Source organism: Dendrobates tinctorius, unplaced genomic scaffold (genome assembly GCF_039654945.1).
Source record: "Dendrobates tinctorius isolate UK_male_01 unplaced genomic scaffold, ASM3965494v1 ptg000203l, whole genome shotgun sequence".
Classification (NCBI taxonomy): Eukaryota; Metazoa; Chordata; class Amphibia; order Anura; family Dendrobatidae; genus Dendrobates; species Dendrobates tinctorius.
Window position 1 is genome coordinate 16,684,211 of NW_027361870.1, and position 20,634 is coordinate 16,704,844.

General features: G+C 44.1%; 1 long non-coding RNA gene across 1 annotated transcript; it reads left to right on the forward strand.

The window, feature by feature from the left end:
* The first annotated feature begins 4,206 nt into the window (after positions 1 to 4,206).
* Positions 4,207 to 15,115, forward strand: LOC141057213 (uncharacterized). Its single transcript, XR_012222006.1, has 4 exons — positions 4,207 to 4,603; positions 10,374 to 10,505; positions 10,687 to 10,773; positions 13,959 to 15,115. It is a non-coding gene; the product is annotated as an uncharacterized lncRNA (long non-coding RNA).
* The last annotated feature ends 5,519 nt before the right edge of the window (positions 15,116 to 20,634 follow it).

The following is a 20,634-nucleotide window of genomic DNA, read 5'->3' on the forward strand; positions in this document are numbered from 1 at the left end:
AAAAGTGAAAGAAAAGTCAAAGATGCTATAGTATTTTTACAGGATGAAAATGATGAAATGGTAAGACAGGATGTTGAGAAGTCCAAACATTTAAATTCCTATTTTGCATCTGTTTTCTCTCAGAAAGGAAATGTAACATCAACTGTTCTTCACTGTCCTATTAAGGGAATAGAAGAATCCAGGATATCTATAAACAGAAAGATAGTGAGGAAACACTTAGCTTACCTAAATGAATTCAAGTCTCCAGGTCCAGATGAATTACACCTGGAGACTTGAGGAGTACTGAAGGAGATAGCAGAAGAAATATTTGAACCCCTCTCCATAATCTTTGAAAACTCTTGGAGAACAGGAAAAGTCCCAGAAGACTGGAGAAGAGCAAATGTTGTTCCTATCTTCAAAAAGGGGAAGAAGGTGGACCCAGGCAACTATAGGCCGATTAGTCTGACTTCTATACCAGGAAAGATCTTTGAACAAATTATTAAACAACATGTATGTAAGTACCTGGATAAGAATGAAGTGATTAAACAGAGTCAGCATGGGTTTGTAACTAATAAGTCATGTCAGACTAGCTTATTTTCCTTCTATGACAGAATCACTGATTGAGTGGATCATGGAAACGCTGTAGATATAGTATATCTTGACTTCAGCAAAGCATTTGACAAAGTATCTCACACAATCCTAATTAAAAAAATGGCTAAGTATGGAATGGACAAGGCAACTGTTAGGTGGATTCAAAACCGGCTTAGTGATCGGAACCAAAGAGTGGTCATAAATGGCTGCACATCCAGTTGGAAGAATGTCTCAAGTGGGGTACTACAGAGCTCTGTCCTGGGCCCTGTATTGTTCAACATCTTTATCAATGATTTAGATGAAGGAAATGAGGGTAAACTGATTAAATTTGCTGATGATACAAAGCTAGGAGGGATAGCTAATACTAGAGAAGAGAGAGAGGATTCAAAAAGATATAAATAAACTGGAGCAGTGGGCAGCAACTAACAGAATGGTTTTTAACAGAGAAAAATGCAAAGTACTACATCTGGGCAATAAAAATGAAAAAAAAACCATATACAGAATGGGAGGAATAGGGCTAAGCAACAGCACATGTGAAAAAGACTTGGGTATACTAGTAGATCACAGACTGAATATGAGTCAACAGTGTGATGCAGCAGCAAAAAAGGCAAATGCAATTCTAGGATGTATTAACAGAAGCATACACTCTAGATCACGTGAAGTCATTATTGCCCTTTACTGTGTCCAGTTTTGGGCGCCACATTTTAAAAAAGACATCAATAAACTGGAGCAAGTTCAGAAAAGAGCGACCAGAATGATGACTGGTCTGCAAACCCTGTCTTATGAGGAAAGGTTGCAGGATTTGGGAATGTTTAGCTTGCAGATTGCAGAAGAGAAGACTGACAGGAGACTTAATAGCTGTCTACAAATATCTCAAGGGCTGTCACATTGTAGAAGGATCATCATTATTCTCATTTGCACAAGGAAAGACTAGAAGCAATGGAATGAAACTGAATGGGAGGAGACACAGATTAGATATTAGAAAAAACTTTTTGACAGTTAGAGTGATCAATGAGTGGAACAGGCTGCCACGAGAGGTGGTGAGTTCTCCTTCAATGGAAGTCTTCAAACAGAGGCTGGACAGACAAATGTCTGGAATGATTTAGCGAATCCTGCTTTGAGCAGAGGGTTGGACCAGATGGCCCAGGAGGTCCCTTCCAACTCTACGATTCTATGATTCTATATGACATCCCTCCCAGCTATCATGTGACACTGTGGGTGAACCTGTACGTAGGGGTAGATGTATACAAACTGGTACAAAGGAAATCTGAAGCAGTTATCCATGTGAACTAATTGTATCACTTCCTATATCTTCCATCTTCTCTAAAAATAGAATCAGGGGTGTGATTGGTTACTATGGATTAATGCTTCCATTTTCTATTATAATATGTTGCCTATATGTTGGCTATCGAGTTTAATGTGCACAGACATTATGACGAATAAGGATAATTGTGTATAATCCTTTACGGTTATGAGGTGCCTAAGAACAATGACCTTCATCTGCCTCCTTCCTTGGCAATTGTGATCCCAGAGATTAGTATTGAAGAACCGAACAGTACATCTTGGAAAGTTGAGCCCATCTATTGTTCTGTCAGTTAAGTGTTTATATATTAAAAGTGTAATATCCCTTGAAAATCAATCTTGACATCACTATGGGAAGATCACAAGTAGTCACTGAATATAACCAACCAATGCTCCACTTGTTTATGAGTTCTAGTAAAAGCATCAAGCCAAGTTCTCTTACTCACATCACATATTTTGCTCCCAGGGACACTAGGGTGTCACATTCTATTTCATGTGCCTGTCTAGCTAAATACTTAGAGGCTATTCTTTAGTACACTGGAACTGTCATGTGAACAATATTACAAAATACAGCAAATAAATATATAGAGCTAATGCCATCCTTAGAAAACGTAGCTAGAGGATTTACGAGTTCAGATAATCATTTTACAGCTTTGAAGAAGATCTGTTACCAGATTTCACAATACAAGCTGCATACATTATTAAATTAGATCACTTACACCTTGCGCTCACCTTGAAAATCCTTGTCAAAATGGTTGTAGAATCTTTATTTTATAAGGCAGGGAATCTTCAAATAATGAGTCTAGCTGGACTCATAAAATGCTCAGCTTTTCCGACTAAAGCCCCCGTTACACAATGCGATATCGCTAGCAATATCACTGTAAAGTCACCGATTTTGTGACGTTGCAGCGACATTGCTAGCGATATCGCTGCATGTGATACTTACCTCCGACCGGCACCCCCGCTGGTTATCGCTGATCGCGCGAGAAGCTCCTGGACCATTCCTCGTCGGCCACTTCCTGCTGGGCTTCCTGTGGAGACGAGCGACGCGTGGAGCCAGGCGGGAGGACGTCAGGATCGCCGCGTTAAACAGGTAAGTAGCGATCCCCGTCCCCAGCGATGTCGCTGGTGAGATCTGCCTGTGTGGCAGCTCACTAGCGACCACTTAGCGATGTACCAGTGATCCTGACCGCGTCATATCGCTAGTCGGGATCGCTGGTGCATCGCTAAGTGTAACGGTACCCTAAGCCAAAAGTTCCAATATTTGGTTTAAAAACAACAGTATCACCGTGCTTGATTGGCCAGCAAACTTGCCTGACCTTAACCCCATAGTATTGTCAATCAAGAGGAAGATGAGAGACACCAGACCCAACAATGCAGACGAGCTGAAGGCTGCTATCAAAGCAACCTGGGCTTCCATAACACCTCAGCAGTGCCACAGGCTTATCGCCTCCATGCCATGTCGCATTGATGCAGTAATTGATGCAAAAGGAGCCCGGACCAAGTATTGAGTGCATTTACTGAACATACATTCCAGTAGGCCAACATTTTGGATTTAAAAAATTTTTTTCAAGCTGGTGTTATAAAGTATATTAATTTACTCATAATGACTTTTGGGTTTTCTTTGGCTGTAAGCCATAATCATCAACATTAACAGAAAGAAACACTTGAAATAGATCACTCTGTGTGTAATGACTATACAATATATGAGTTTCACTTTTTGTATTGAAGAACTGAAATAAATCAACTTTTTGATGATGTTCTAACTTTGTGAGATGCACCTGTAGTAGACTGTCTATACCGAGTGGGCAGATTTTCTAGTCCACTAACGTACTGCAGTATATTTATGCAAAAACCTTTTGATATTTCAAAAAAATCACAAATTATGAATTAGGTTAATACACTTACTGTAGATAAGCAAAAACGCTGAAAGACTGTTCATTTTCCTTTGCTTGTGGCAATCTTCAATAAACCAACCTGGACATTTACATTTTAATTTGTTCCTGTGTTATCTTACCATTCACCCAAGTGAGTAGCATTTTCACTATATATATATTGAAAAGGTAGTATAAAAAAAGCACGTACCGTACTCCCTGCATATTTCCTGTACAGTGTGTCATTCATCGATGTCATTTATTACTCACTTTATATTCTTTCACTTTTTTGTTCTAAAGCTTTTAGTTTGCTTTCTCCTAGCATTTAGTAACGATATTAATAATAACGTTATTAATAAGAAAAGTCATCTGATCCAGTAATGATTGAGACTGTAAATTACATTACTCACCACTAGAGATGAGGGGATAAGGTAAATTTTACATTTTAATATTTGCGTGTTTTTCCCATGTAATTTGATTATTCTCTGTGAATTTAATGTCTGGAGAGACCTCTGAGCATAATAAACATATGCAAAGAAGAAAATCCTTATACTCTCCTCACAGCTCAGTACTCAAGTTCCTCCACTTTACTCAGACATCCATCCTGTTCTTGTCACATCCTCTGATTCCCTCCGTCTCTCACACAAAGCCTTCCGGCTCTGATGAGGCTTGGGAGAGTTCTTCAATAGCGAGCGAAAAGTCACAGCATCATGATGTCATGCACAGAACTGACCTGGACCTCATCAGAACCGAAAATTCCAGATCTGCGCAAGAGGCAGTTTCAGCACAAGCGGCGAGGATCAGAAAATGTGGCAACAATTTGATTGGTGGCGGTGAGAAGTAGAGGGGTCAGAAAGGTGAGTAATGAGGTGAGAATAAGGATTTTGAAATTTTTTCTAACCTTTTTATTGGCCCTTTACGGTGCAGAAAAATGGCAGCCAGTGGCCATCATTTTGCTGAATCTACATGGAAGCAAATTACTAAAAATCAGTATTTTGGTTAATGCAGATATTTGTAATATGTGAGAAGAATTTAATTCCACTTGAATTTCTTCACTCATCTGTACGCATCACCTGTCTTCTTTTTCTTCAGTCTGTGAGTGATCCACCACTACAACAACATTGCCCTAAGCCACATACAGTGCACATACACATGATCCAAATAGTAAAAAATCCTTTTATTATGTGTATCTTTCCCATGAAATTTTCGCTTTGCTTAAATAAACTGTTCAACCTTTGGAAGGTATTACTCAATATTACAGCCTCAGGCATTATCGTGGACTTTATTCCAAACGTCCTATGTTCAGAATGTATTTATTGTACACTCTGATAACATTGTGTTGCTATCTCGGATAAATACTTATTATCATATAAGATTATGATATCTGGATAAATTTATCGAGGTCACCCATAGTAGAGAAGCATCAAAGGAATGAGTGTGTGTTTACTCGTCATGTATTGTGTGCGCTGAGTGCACACTTGTTCAAAATAAAACTGAAATGTCTTTCAAAGGTATTTCCAATTTCACTATTTATTAATTACTAGATGGTGGCCCGCATCAGGTATTCTAGAATATGTATGTAGTTTATTTATGAAGTTTTAATAATAATGCAATAATTCACCCCCCAATCCTGATATGCATGGTACCCCTCCCCTCCTATCCTGGTATGCATGGTCCCCTCACCCTCCAATCCTGGAATGCATTCTCCTCTCACCCTCCAATCCTGGATTGCATGGTCCTCTCACCCCTCTTTCCTGGTAAGCATGGTCCCCTCACCCCCCTTTCATGGTATGCATGGTCCCCCTCACTCCCCCTTCCTGGTATGCATGGTCCCCTCACACCTCAATCGTCATATGCAAGAACCCCTCACCCCCCAATCCTGATATGCATGGTCCTCTCACCCCCCAATCCTGATATGCATGGTACACCTCACCCCCCAATCCTGATAAGCATGGTCCCCTCACCCTCCAATCCTGGAATGCATGGTCCTCTCACACCCCCTAATCCTGGTATGCATGGTCCTCTCACCCCTTTCCTGGTAAGCATAGTCCCTTCATCCCCCTTTCCTGGTATGCATGGTCCCCCTCACCTCCCTTTCCTGGTATGCATGGTCCCCCTCACCCCCCATTCCTGGTATGCATGGTCCCCTCACGCCTCAATCGTGATATGCAAGTACCCCTCACCCCCAATCCTGATATGCATGGTCCCTTCACCCCCCTTTCCTGGTATGCATGGTCCCCCTCACCTCCCTTTCCTGGTATGCATGGTCCCATCATCCCCATTTCCTGGTATACTTGGTCCCCTCACCCCCCTTTCCTGGTATGCATAGTCCCCTCACCCCCCTTTCCTGGTATGCATGGTGCCCTCACCCCCCCATCCAGGTATGCATAGTCACCCTCACCCCCCTATCCTGGTATGCATGGTCACCCTCACCCCCCTATCCTGGTATGCATGGTCACCCTCACCCCCCTTTTGCTGGTATGCATGGTCCCCCTCCCTCCCATTGCTGGTATGCATGGTCCCCCTCACCCCCCAATCCTGGTATGCATGGTCACCCTCACCCTCCTATCCCGGTATGCATGGTCACCCTCACCCTTACCCCCTTATCCTGGTATGCATGGTCACCCTCACCCCCCTTTTACTGGTATGCATGGTCCCCCTCCCCCCATTGCTGGTATGCATGGTCCCCCTCCCCCCATTGCTGGTATGCATGGTCCCCCTCTCCCCCTTTGCTGGTATGTATGGTCACCCTCAGCCCCCTTTCCTGGTATGCATGGTTCCGTCACCCCCCTTTCCTGGTATGCATGGTCTCTGTTAAAATAAAAAATAGCTATATACTCACCTTCCGACGGCCCGCGATCTCCACTCCACGCTCCCGGCCTCGCGGTCCCAGTAATGCCTTGCGCGAAACACCGCTGATGACATCGCGCTCTCGCGAGAGTGATGTCATCTCCGGTCTAAGGCGCAAGGCATTACTGGGACCGCGAGGTCGGGAGCGTGGAGTGGAGATCGCGGGCCGTCGGAAGGTGAGTATAACCTTTTTTTATTTTAATTCTATTTTTTACTGATGCGCTGCGCCCAATTAAGTGCTGCGCCCGAATGCCCATGCCACTGATTGAGCGCGGCCTTGTGGCCGCGACCAATCAGCGCCGCGGTATTTCGGTTACAGACAGACAGACATGATAAGACGATTATATATATAGATAAAGACTGACAAAATTACATCATGTTGACCCAAAAAGATGCAGAAAATCTGACATTGTCTGAGAAAATAAGTTATTAAACCTGTAGAGTGTTATTTAGTACGTGTGCAAGCCATGCATGTAAGTGTTCTACAGAAATATACCAGGAATACACCAGGAATGACCAGAAAGGACGAGTAATCGCTGTTTATTAACTGTACTTAGATTTTCTTTTTCCAACACTTACTCTTTCACCATGCTTACATATGCCCTTAAAGTTATTGCTCCACTAGTCCTCACTCTCTTTCACTATCCCAAAACCTCAGCACCTTCTAAACAAATAATTATCTATCCTTCCCTCTTACATCCCCTCCCAACCTCATCTTCAGACCTGCTCTTCAACCTCAGATATCTCCTACTAAAACATAAAACAGGCCGGTTACTCTCCCTCTCTCTGCTTCTCCTCACTCCTGGTGACATATCACCCAATCCGACAGCTAATACTTCCCATTAATTCCCTCTCCTATCGCTCCCAACCTAATATGAACTACCACAATCTATCCTACGTAGAACCCGTGCCCATGATGCCCACCCCCCTGCACCCTCTCTTTGGAGCACTCTGGAACGCCCACTCCATCTGCAACAAGCTCCATGTGATTCATGACCTCTTTACCTCTGCAATCTTTCCTTCCTGGGCCTCACTGAAACATAGTTGACACCCTTTAACACCGCCTCCCTGGCTGCACTGTGTTACAGCAGCCTCCATTTTACCCACACTCCTGGTCCCGGGACCAGACATGGTGGAGCAATGGGTCTTCTCTTTTCTACCAACTGCATCTTTAACACAATTACACCTCTACCCGCCTTTATCCTCCCTTCTTTTGAAGTCCACTCTGTCAGTATCTACTCTCCCCCGAACTTCCAAGTGGTCGTCATACACCGACCTCAGAGCCCGGCGATTGCCTTTATTGACCACTTCGCCACCTGGCTTCTTCACTTTCTCTCTGTTGACATTCCCACCATCATTATTATTATTATTATTATTATTATTATTTATTGTTATAGCTCCATTTATTCCATGGCGCTTTACATGTGAGGAGGGGTATACATAAAAACAAGTACAATAATCTTAAACAATACAAGTCATAACTGGTACAGGAGGAGAGAGGACCCTGCCCGCGAGGGCTCACAATCTTCAAGGGATGGGTGGTAATACAGTAGGCGAGGGTAGAGCTGGTCGTGCAGCGGTTTGGTCGATCGGTGGGAGACTTTAACATTAGTGATGAGCGAGTATGCTCGTTGCTTGGGTTTTCCCGAGCATGCTCGGGTGATCTCCAAGTATTTGGAAGTGCTCTGAGATTTAGTTTCTATCGCCGCAGCTGCATGATTTGCGGCTACTTGACAGCCTGAATACATATGGGAATTCCCTAACAAACAAGCAATCCCACATGTATTCAAACTGTCAAGTAGCCGCAAATCATGCAGCTGCGGCGACAGAAACTAAATCTCCGAGTCCTTCCAAATACTTGGAGATCACCCGAGTAATGAGTATACTCGCTCATCACTATGTAACATCACTACTGACACCCTGCAGTCTGCAGCCTCGAAACTCCTCTCGCTTATTTCATCTTTTGGATTTACTCAGTGGTCCTCTTCAGACACACACAGATGGACATACATTAGACCTTATCTTCACCCATCTCTGGTCCTTATCTAACCTGACAACCTCCCCTCTCTCTCTATCTGACCACATCTACTCACTTTCTCATCTCTGTCCTCCTCGCCTGTCACCCATATCCAGCAACCTCGCACACTCTCTATCTTTATTCTACCATTAGCATCCATATCTTCACACCATGACACAGACAGTGCCACTGCTTTCTACAATTCTACTCTCACATAAGGTATTGACATGGTCAGCCCTTTCGTGCTTGGCAGAGTGCAACAAATCAATAGACAACCTTGGCACGATAACCTCACTAAAAAGTTTCGGCAAGTGTCCAGGGTTGTGGAGCGGCGTTGGAAGAAAACACATTTGCAAGATGACTTCACTGCTTTCAAACAATCAACACTCGCATTCAAATCAGCCTTCACCTCTGCTAAACAGGCCTACTTGATATCCTTAATATCTTCCTTATCCTACAACCCCAAACAGTTATTCAAGACTTTTAACTCCCTCCTCTGACCACCACTGCCTCCTCCATCCTGCCTCATTTCTGCTGAGGACATTGCCACACACTTCAAAATAAGATTGACTAATCAAGACAACCACCATAACCTCTTTGTAAACCAAACTAATGCCCTTCCCCCATAACTTCCCTTTCCAATATCACTGCAGGAGAACTTAATCATCTCATCTCCAAATCATACCTCACTACTTGTGCACTTGACCCCATCCCATCCCACCTCTTCCCCAACCTCACCACCACATTCATGCCATCGGTACCTTCACTTTTGCTTTCAAACATGCCACAATAACGCCTATCCTCAAAAAGCCATCCCTCGACCTTACCGTTATGTCCAGCTATCGCCCCATTCGCTTCCAAACTCCTTGAGCAGCACATCCATGTCCTGGAGTTCCTCAAGGCTGTGTCCTAGAACCCCTACTCTTCTCCATCTATACCCTTGGCCTGGGACAACTCATAAAGTCCCATGGCTTCCAGTTCCACCTATACACTGACGACACTCAGATTTACCTCTCTGGCTCACAAATCACTTTCCTGTGGTCAAGAATCCCATAATGTCTATTAGCCATATCCTCCTTCTCTTCTCGCTTCTTCAAGCTCAATCTGAACGCAATTGTCTTTTCCTCTATGTCACACATCTTCCCTACCTAATCTATCACAATAAATTACACTATGCTTTCCCCTGTACTGGAAATCTGCTGCCACGGAGTAACCCTTGACTCTGCTTTGTACTTCAAACCACATATTCAAGCTCTCTACACCTCCTATCGCTTCCAACTCAAAACTATTTCCAGAATCCATCCTTTTCTAAACCCTCAATCTACTAAAAAGCTTGTACATGCCTTCATCATTTCACACCTTGATTACTGCAACATCCTCCTCCATGGCCTACCTGGTAACACTCTTGCACCTCTCCAGTCTGTCCTTAACTCTGCTGCCTGACTAAGTCATCTCTCTCTGATACTCCTCTGCTTCTCCGCTATGCAAATACCTTAACTGGCTCCCAATTCCCCATCGTATCTACAGTAGTTCAAACTACTAACACTGACATACAAAGCCATCCACAACCTGTCTCCCCTGTATATTTTCAAACTAATTTCCTGATATCTTCCCTCACGTATTTTCCGATCCTCCGAAGGTCTCCTTTTCTCCTCTACACTTATTCATTTGTCACCCAATCGCATCCAAGACTTCTCCTGCATATCCCCCATCCTCTGGAATTCTATGACCCAACACGTCTGATTATCCATCACATTTAGATCCTTCAGACTGAAATTGAAAACCCATCTCTTCAAGAAAGCTTACAGCCTGCAATCACCAAACTGCCGCCTCAGCATCACCGGACCGACTGCAATTCCAACCTACTGTCTCCTCCCCCCGTCCTGTAGAATGTAAGCCCGCAACTCTTCCCTTTTTACCAGGCTATCATTGCATGTTTACTGTAAGTTATATCTGTATTTTGTATGTAACCCATTCTCATGTACAGCACTATGGCATCAATGATGCTATATAAATAAGTAATAAAAATAGTAATATTGTGTTCTATTATGTTGTCACCCCTCTCCTCTCCAGTAAAGGATAGCAGGGTGATGCTGCACAGAAGACCAATGATCATCACACCCCCAATGCACCTCCAGTCTTATTGGTATATAGTTTGAAGTAAGTAAAAACCTTATCATAATAAAACTCTTGTTTAAATAAGGTTTTTTGTGTTTCATATACACTGCCAAAAAAAAATAAAGGGAACACTAAAATACCACATCCTAGATATCTCTGAATTAAATATTCCAGTTGCAAATTTTTATTCATTGCATAGTGGAATATGTTCAGAACAATAAAACATAGCAATTATCAATGTAAATCAAAATGAATATCCCATGGAGGTCTGGATTTGGAACGATACTCAAAATTAAAGTGGAAAATCAAATTACAGGCTGATCCAACTTCAGTGGTGTGTGTGACCCCCATGTGCTTGTATGATCTCCCTCCTGTACAACGCCTTGGCATGCTCCTGATGAGGCGGCGGATGGTCTCCTGAGGGATCTCCTCCCAGAACTGGACTAAAGCATCCACCAACTCCTGGACAGCCTGTGGTGCAATGTGACGTTGGTGGATGGAGCGAGACATGATGTCCCAGATGTGCTCAATTGGATTCAGGTCTGGGGAACGGGCGGGCCAGTCCATAGCTTCAATACCTTCATCTTGCAGGAACTGCTGACACACTCCAGCCACATGAGGTCTGGCATTGTCCTGCATTAGAAAACCAGGGCCAACCGCACCAGCATATAGTCTCACAAGGGGTCTGAGGATCTCATCTCGGTACCTAATGGCAGTCAGGCTACCTCTGGCGAGCACATGGAGGGCTGTGCGGCCCTCCAAAGAAATGCCACCCCACACCACTACTGACCCACTTCCAAACCGGACATGCTGAAGGATGTAACAGGCAGCAGATCGCTCTCCACGGCGTTTCCAGACTCTGTCACATCTGTCGTATGTGCTCAGTGTGAACCTGCTTTCATCTGTGAAGAGCACAGGGCGCCAGTGGCGAATTTGCCAATCCTAGTGTTCTGTGGCAAATGCCAAGCATCCTGCACGTGTTGGGCTGTGAGCACAATCCCCATCTGTGGATGTCGGGCCCTCAGACCATCCTCATGGAGTCAGTTTCTAACTGTTGTGTAGACACATGCTGCTGGAGGTCATTTTGCAGGGCTCTGGCAGTGCTCCTCCTGTTGCCCTCCTACGGTCCCCTCCACATCTCCTGGCATACTGGCCTGTCTCCTGGTAGCGCCTCCAGCCTCTGGACACTATGCTGACAGACACAGTAAACCTTCTTGCCACAGCTTGTATTGATGTGCCATCCTGGATGAGCTGCACTTCCTGAGCCACTTGTGTGGGTTGTAGAGTCCGTCTCATGCTACCACGAGTGTGAAAGCTCAACAAAAATTCAAAAGTGACCAAAACATCAGCCAGAAAGCATTGGTACTGAGATGTGGTCTGTGGTCCCCACCTGCAGAACCACTCTTTTATTGAGGGTGTTTTGATAATTGCCAATAATTTCCATCTGTTGTCTATTCAATTTGCACAACAGCATGTCAAAGTGATTGTGTTACGGGGCTGGTGGAACGCACCAAATCATAAAGATGAAATAATATATAAGGTGCGTTCGCAGCCCAGGGCCCACCGCGCAGAGGTGACCAACTGCTGCTGAACAATGCGGAAAAGGCGTGTAGGAGCAAAGCCGGACACCAGTGGGTAACCACTGAGCCAGTGCTAGCAGGCATGAGCTCCGTTACCTCACGTAACACGTACCAGCTGGCAAACAACCGCATCCTGTTAGCGTCACAGGTCACGGTGGTGTGAACCACTGCTTGCAACGTGTGCAGTGTCCGCCCTGACAGACGCCACTAACCAGCCTAACAAACGGTGCTGGAAAGCGCACACATGGCGCACGGCGCTACTGTAGCGGCCGCTGTGGTAGCAGTGGCTAAGGAGGCCTATACTGGCCAACGCTCTAGGCGCTAGCGGTAGATGTGGAGCAACACTGCAGCGCTATGCAGTGCAAGAGCTAATGTGCTGACTCTAATTCCTAACTCTAACTCATACGTAATAACCAAGGAGGGGGGAATTATAATGCGTCAGTCACCAGGCTCATTCTTCCATCATCACGCATACACTAAATACATTAGCTTCAGAGTCTATCATAGCGCATGGCGGGGCGGCCATGCAAACCTTTTATAGCCATGCCCTTCCGGGACCTTCCTGATCCTCATGATGGACCAATCAGAACTGGAGAAGGACCTGAGAATGTGACTCCCGATCCCCAATGGGAGATCGTCTCATGAGCATGCTCAGTGGACCGAAGAAAAGACTTAGACTCTGGAGTCTTTTGCTGCTGGCCAGGCTGCATTGCCATAACTGGACTAGAGGAGGCAGCAGCAACCGAACCCACAATGCTGGTGTGGACAGAATGCTGGGATCATGGAGTCGGCTGAGCAGGCTCCACTGTGGCCGGAGGGGAATGGGAGACTGCCAGTGGCAAGGCTTGGGATTCCCGCAGTGCAGCGCCTGGAACTTAACAGATTGTCAATCAGTATTGCTTCCTTAGTGGACAGTTTGATTTACTTGGAGTTATATTCTGTCGTTTAAGTGTTCCCTTTATTTTTTTGAGCAGTGTATTATTACAAATGTTTGCGATTTTTTTCTTAAGATTTTTATAAAAAAAATACATTAGTAATCTTGCAATTTCACAATGGCTACTGTGTCTGCTAGTTCAGGAACTGTTTGCACACACTGATTAGATGCTTCAATACAAAAGATAGGGTCTGAGGGTACCGTTACACCTAGCGATGTACCAGCGATCCCGACCAGCGATATGATGCGGTCAGGATCGCTGGTGCATCGCTAGGTGGTCGCTAGTGAGCTGCCACACAGGCAGATCTCACTAGCGACATCGCTGGGGACGGGGATCGCTACTTACCTGTCAGACGCGGTGATCCTGCATCCTCCCGCCCGGCTCCACGCGTCACTCGTCGTCACAGCAGGAAGCGCTACAGGAAGCTGATGACGAGAAATGATCCAGGAACTTCTCGCGCGATCAGCGATAACCAGCGGGGGAGCCGGTTGGAGGTAAGTATCACATGCTGCGATATCGCTAGCAATATCGCTGCAACGTCACAAAATCGGTGACTTTACAGCGATATTGCTAGCGATATCGCAGTGTGTAACGGGGGCTTATGTCTCTACATTTCTGCTAATGTACATGTTTTGTTTGCAGAAGCTAGAGTCTAAAAAAGTCCTAGTGTCAAATGTGAAAAATACAAGATTTTTATTTTTTATTGTTACAGATTGTAATACGGAAAACACATTGCCAAACTATGGATTCAAAAGGCTCACTACACCCCTAGATGAATTCCTTGAGAGGTCTAGTTTTCAAAATGTGATCACTTGTGTGGGGTTTCTGCTGTTTTCATATGTCGGGCGCTCTTCAAATGCGACATTGCATTCACAATCTTTCTCAGGCAAATAGCACTCTTTCCTTTCCTAGCCCTGCCATATGCCCAAGCAGAACTTTTTAACCACATATGGAGTATCATCACGTTCAGGACAAATTACACAACAAATTATGGGGTCTGTTTTCTCCCATTATCCATTATGAAAATTACAAATTTGAGGCTAAAACAGTATTTTTGTGGAAAAAATGAAAATTTTCAACATGATGATCAAATTCTGTGTAGTACCTGTGGGTTCAAAATTTTCACTATACCACTTGAAGGAAGTAGTTTCCAAAATGGGGTAACTTGTATTTTTTCATTGTTTAGGCACATCAAGGGCTTTCCAATTGCGACATGACACCCGCAGACCTTTCCATCAAAGTCTGCGTTCCAAAACATCACTCCTTCCTTTCTGAGCCCTGTCGTGCACCCAAATTGTAGTATTCCCCCACATATGGTGTATCGGCGTACTCAGGAGAAATTGCACAAAAAATTTTGGGATCCATTTTCTCCTGTCACCCTTGTGAAAATAAAAAATTGGGGCTATAAGTACATTTTTGTGGGTAAAATGTAATTTTTTTTCACAGCTGTAAGTTATAAACTTCTGTGAAGCACCTGGGGGTTCAAGGTGCTTACCGCACATCTAAATACTTTCCTTGCAGGGTCTAGCTTCCAAAATGGGGTCCCTTGTGGGGGGTTTCCACTGTTTAGGCAGATCAGGCATTTTCCAAATGTGACATGGAGTCCGCTCTCAATTACAGCCATTTTTGCATTCGAAAAGTCAAATGGTGCTCCTTCCATTCCGAAACCTGCTGTGCGCACAAATAGAAGGATTCTCACATATATGGGTATCAGCGTACTCAGGAGAAATTGCAAAACAAATTTTAGGGGCCATGTTCTCCTGCTACCCTTGTGAAAATAGCAAATTTGGGGCTAAAGTAAAATTTTTGTGAAAAAAAGTTAAATATTCATTTTTTCCTTCCACATTGCTTTAGTTCCTGTGAAGCACATAACGGGTTAATACATTTCTCAAATGTAGTTTTGAGTACATTGAGGGGTGCAATTTTTATAATGGTGTCAATTTGGGTCTTTTAGTCATATTGGTCCCCCAAAGTCACTTCAAATGTGATGTGTTCCCTAAAAAAATGGTTTTGTAAATTTTGTTGGAAAAATTAGAAATTGCTGGTCAACTTTTAACCCTTCTAACTTCCTAACAAAAAAAAGTTTAAAAAATAATGCAGATGTAAAATTAAGATGTGGGAAATGTTATTTATTAACTATTTTGTGACACATATCTTTCTGATTTAAGGGCATAAAAATTGAAAGTTTGAAAATTGCAAAAGGTTTTAAATTTTCTCTAAATTTCTGATATTTTCACAAATAAACGCAAGTCATATTGAACAAATTTTGCCACTATTATGAAGTAGAATATGTCACAAGAAAAGAGTCTCAAAATCAGTGGGATCTGTTGAATAGTCCCAGAGTTATTACCATATAAAGTGGAACTGGTAATATTTCAAAAATTTGGTCTGGTCAAAATTGGCTCGGTCACTAAGGGTACCGTTCCACATAACGATGTCCCAGCGTTCCCACCAACGATCTGACGTGGATGGGATCGCTGGGACATTGTTAGCTGATCGCTGGTGAGCTATCACATAGACAGCCCCTCCAGCGATCAGGACCAGCGAGCACGCTGGTTACCAACGTAAACATCGGGTTTCTAAGGGCCGCGGGGCCCTTAGAAACCTGATGTTTACCCTAGATACCGGCGCGCACTGCAGGCAGGGCGGGAGGTGGAGGCAGAGCGGCGCAGACAGACCGGTGTAGCTCTATCTGCTACTCCGGTCTGACAGACTGGAGTAGCAGATAGCAGAGCTACTCCGGTCTGAGCGCCGCTCTGCCTCCACCTCCCGCCCTGCCTGCAGTGCACACTGGTATCTAGGGTAAACATCGGGTTTCTAAGGGCTCCGCGGCCCTTAGCAACCCGATGTTTACGTTGGTAATCAGCGTGCAACGTCGCTCATCGTTGGCTCCCGCTGCCACATACAGCGATGCACGCTGGCCAGCGGGAGACCAGCGATGAAAAAACGGGCCAGGACGATCCAGCACGATCAGCGATACCCCAAGGGGGGGGCCGATCGCTGCTGGGTGTCACACACAGCGATCTCACTGGAGAGATCGCTGATGTGTAACAAAATCAGAGATCTCGCCAGCGAGATCGCTGTGTGTAATGGGCCATTAAGGAGTTAAATGACCACTGATCGGTAAACTTTTACCAATCTGCGGTCAATTAAATGTTTGCTTACACAGGTAGACCAATGTAAACAAGGCGTGCTGAGCGATCTGTAATAGATCGCTAGGTGCACAGAGGCTGCCCATGGTTCTCTGCATTGCATGTCTTGTTTACACAGGATGATTATCTTTTGCACTGCAACGTTTTGCTCGTTCATCGGGTGATCAGCATTCTTCTTACACTACAAGATAATAATGACAAAAGCGTTAATAAAAACGCTCGTTCATGATTATCTTGCAGGGTGAACACGGCTTAAATCTTTCTGTTAGATTCTCAGTCTCCCAAATCTCTAAGATCTTAGTAGCATACATCTGTACTTTTACTTCAAATATCTCTTATGAACTCAAAACGTAAAAAAGGAAAATGTTATAAGCTGTTTTGTATGGGAAGTTTTACATAAGGGTGTGATCTGTCTTGCGTATCTGGAACACTATTAGATCACTGGCACTTTTGCCCAAGAGACAGCAGATGGCAGATAGCACTTGGTGGCAGTCTGTATGTAAAAGGTCTCCCACCATTAAACAAAATTACACATTTGACCATGTACGTAACTGTATGAATACCTAATAGCCATGTAAGCCACACAGTTTTCCATAGAATTCCATTTCATATCTTAAAATAATGATATTTAAGGTATCTGATATAGGTTTTAATATACACCACAGAGGTGGTCCCACTTGATCTATCGCCAAACAATCTCATTTTGGAACTCCCACAAATTGTCCCTTTAACCCCATTACCACTGTTTCCCTGCAGTTAATAAGGTTTCATTGTTTCACAGTTTTAATGTTGAAAGACATACTGTAGGTCCATCAAGATAAAGCGATTACCAAAAATGTTGATACAAAGAAAGGCAAAAACCCAGAGATGCTCCATACTAGGGAAAAATTCCTTCCCAGATCCATATATTCTCATATGGCTATCAGACTGATTCGCTGAATCAAGATCCCACCACAGAATCTAGAAATGATATCCGGTAATATTATATTTATCTAAAAAGGCATTGAGGTCTTCCTTGAACATATTTAAAAGGGTTGTCAAGCCTTAGGGCTCATACTCACATGCGAGAAACTTGGACAAGTCTTGCACGTCAATACCCGGCACTGCCGCCGGCGCTCGGGAGTGGAGTGTGCGGCTGCGTGTATTTCTATGCAGCTGAACGCTCCGATCCGAGTGCCGGTGGCAGTGCCGGGTATTGACATGCGAGACTCGTCCTAGTTTCTCGCATGTGAGTATGAGCCCTAAGGCTACGAGTCTGTAGTTTCTCTATGTGACTGCAGACTTGTAAATTCCCTCAACACGCACACTGCATGCTCTGAGGATTCTCAAGTCCTGGCACCAGGAGCCACAAACGGTAACATGCCGACTTTACTCAGTGCAGGTGTTTTGAGTGAGGCTGGACATGTCTAGTTGGAATAAGGATGGAAGTAAGCACATCACATACTTGAGTTCACATGACCACCTGCTATCTGTGCCGGCACTAGAGAATCTTCACAGCAAGATATGCACTGTCTTGACAAAACTGAGACTGTTGGCAAATATGCGAGTACAGCACCAAATGTATTCGTTGTATTATCAGGAAGTTGTCTTGTGTTATCGGACCTCTTTATTGCATGGTGAGAATCTGCGCAGGACCCCTTTTTCCAGAGAGATGGTCTTCTTAGCAACAAGGGGGTGAAAAATGGGCTTAAGTCTTATGGAAATGGTTTGAAAGGGGGAACAAACATCAGACCCCGAGGGACAAATCCCATCAACTTGATAGAGAACCATTTTGATCTTGCCATGGGGTCAATTCTTTGGGCTTATTCTTTTTTTTTAACATATCAATAATTTTTTTATCTTAAAAAGGAATATATTCTATAATTCAACAATAAATAGGTTTCTTCATTGCAGTTTTTCTCCTACTTTTCTCATACAAGTTTCCAGTTCTTCAATAATCTTCATTGCGTTTGAGTCATTATAGACACAAAAGAAAGTAAGAATATTTTCCCATACAACATTTGACCGGCTGTCTGTATATCTTAGTTATGGGCCAGCAAAATCAAAGTTGTGCAGTGACAAATCTGCTGTCTTGAGTAAAGCTTGTTGGCTTTTACTTTGCCAGAATTGCTAACAATTAACTTGTGATTGCCCACAGGAATGTACTGCAGCAATGGTACCTGATCACTAATTAGTATTGCTGGAATGTCTAATGGAGCTGAAACATGAAACTATTTTTTTCATATGTATACTTTAATCAGCTAGGACTCTGTTCACACGACTTTGGTGCATGTTCAGTGTATACGCTGGGAACATTTCCCGATTTATAGCTCCAAAGTATGTTGCTGTTTTCTTTGTATAAAACTGTTTTTATTGTCAACCCACAAGAAAACGGCATTTAAAATGCGTCAATTTTCTGAAAAATTGTGTGTGCAAAAACAGCCTCTGGCCTCCTTCACACAAATTTGTCAGTGTTTTTAAATGCTTAAAAACGCCATAAAATTTTTATAGACTTTGTGCATGTATTTTTTGCTGGTAAGTGTGCTACAGAGAAAAAAACACCTAAAAAAAAACCTGCTGCCTTTGCAGACTTTTTAATAATTCCGCAATCTTTAAAGTAGTAAAGTTAAAGGAGTTGTCCAGGACAAAACAATTGATGACCTATATGGAGAATTTGTCATCAATAGGATATCAGTGGGGGTCTGACCCCTGGCACCACCACCGATCAGTTAAATTCTGCTCTGGCAGCAGCCTGAAGTAGGAGCAGAACACCATAAGGCTGGAGTCACACATAGCAACTCACCAGCGATCCTGACAACGATATCAATGTGTCAGGATCGCTGGTGAATCATTATGTGATCGCTTGTGAGCTGTCAAACAGACAGCTTCACCAGCGATCAGCACAGCGACGCCCAGCGCCCGGCGTCGCTCTGCACGTTAGTAACCAGCGCGCTGATGCAGGAAGCTGGTAACTAATGTACACATCAGGTATCCAAGGGACGCACATCCCTTGGATTCCCAATGTGTACATTAGTTACCAGCAGATCGCTGGTCTCCCACCTGTCACACGCAGCGATGCGTGGTGGCCAGCGGGAGACCAGTGACCAAAAAAAAGTCCTGGCCTTACATGCAGTGATCAGCGATACCCGGCAGGGGGGCCGGTTGCTGATCGCTATCACACACAGCGATCTCGCTGGTGAGATTGTTGTTGTGTCACAAAAATTGTGACTCAGCAGCGAGATCGCTATGTGTGACGGGGCCTTAACTCCTAATATTTAGTGACCGCTGCAGAGTAGTGCTGATTGTCTCCCATTCGCTTACGTCCATATTTTGAGTCTGATTCACAATGTCTAGAATTCTTAAGGTCAGTTTCCATGGGACAATGCACCGTAATGAACAATAATTTTTTGTGTTGAACGTTTTACTCATTTATCGGGTGATCGCCAGCTGGTTTACACTGCAAGATAATTGTTAAAAGAGCGTTTTATCTATGCTCATTCACAACTATCTTGCTAGTGTTAGTTGAAGTTAGATAACCATACATTTTTATGTCACTGGGTTGTCGCCATAAAAAAAATCTAAAATCCATGGAAATAAAACAAAAAATACCGTATATAGTGTATAAGCCAAGTTTTTCAGCACATTTTTTTGTGCTGAAATCACCCCCCTCGCCTTATACACAAGTAAATTGTCCCAGAAAGACGGTGAGGGAGGGGGAGCGGGTCACAGGAGGCAGGAGCCGGCAGCTGTGGCTAAAGCCTGAGCTGCTGCTAAAGAGAAATGAATATTCATTTCTCTGTAATAGCGCACAGTGACACCCGCAGCCGCCGGCTTCCAGCACACATCCTACTTACCTTCCCTGCGCGCCCTTGCTGCATCTCATTCGTTCCCGGCGCCAGCAGCTCTTCCAGCCAAGCGATCACGTTGCTCCGCTCATTAAGGTAATGATTATTCACACTTCTCCATTCCCATAGGCGTGAAGTGATTATTCATTACCTTAATGAGCGGGGCCACGTGATTGCTCGGCCAGAACCAGAACAAGAGGCAACGAAGGCACGCAGGCAAGGTAAGTAGGATGTCTTTTTTTTAGTAGGAACCATGCATACTAGGATAGGGGATAAGGAGCCATGCATACAAGGATGGGGGATAAGGAGCCACGCATACAAGGACGGAACGGGGGAGCCATGCATGCAAGGCTTAGGACAGGGAATGGGAAGCCATGCCTAAAAGGACAGGGACGGGGAGCCATGCATACCA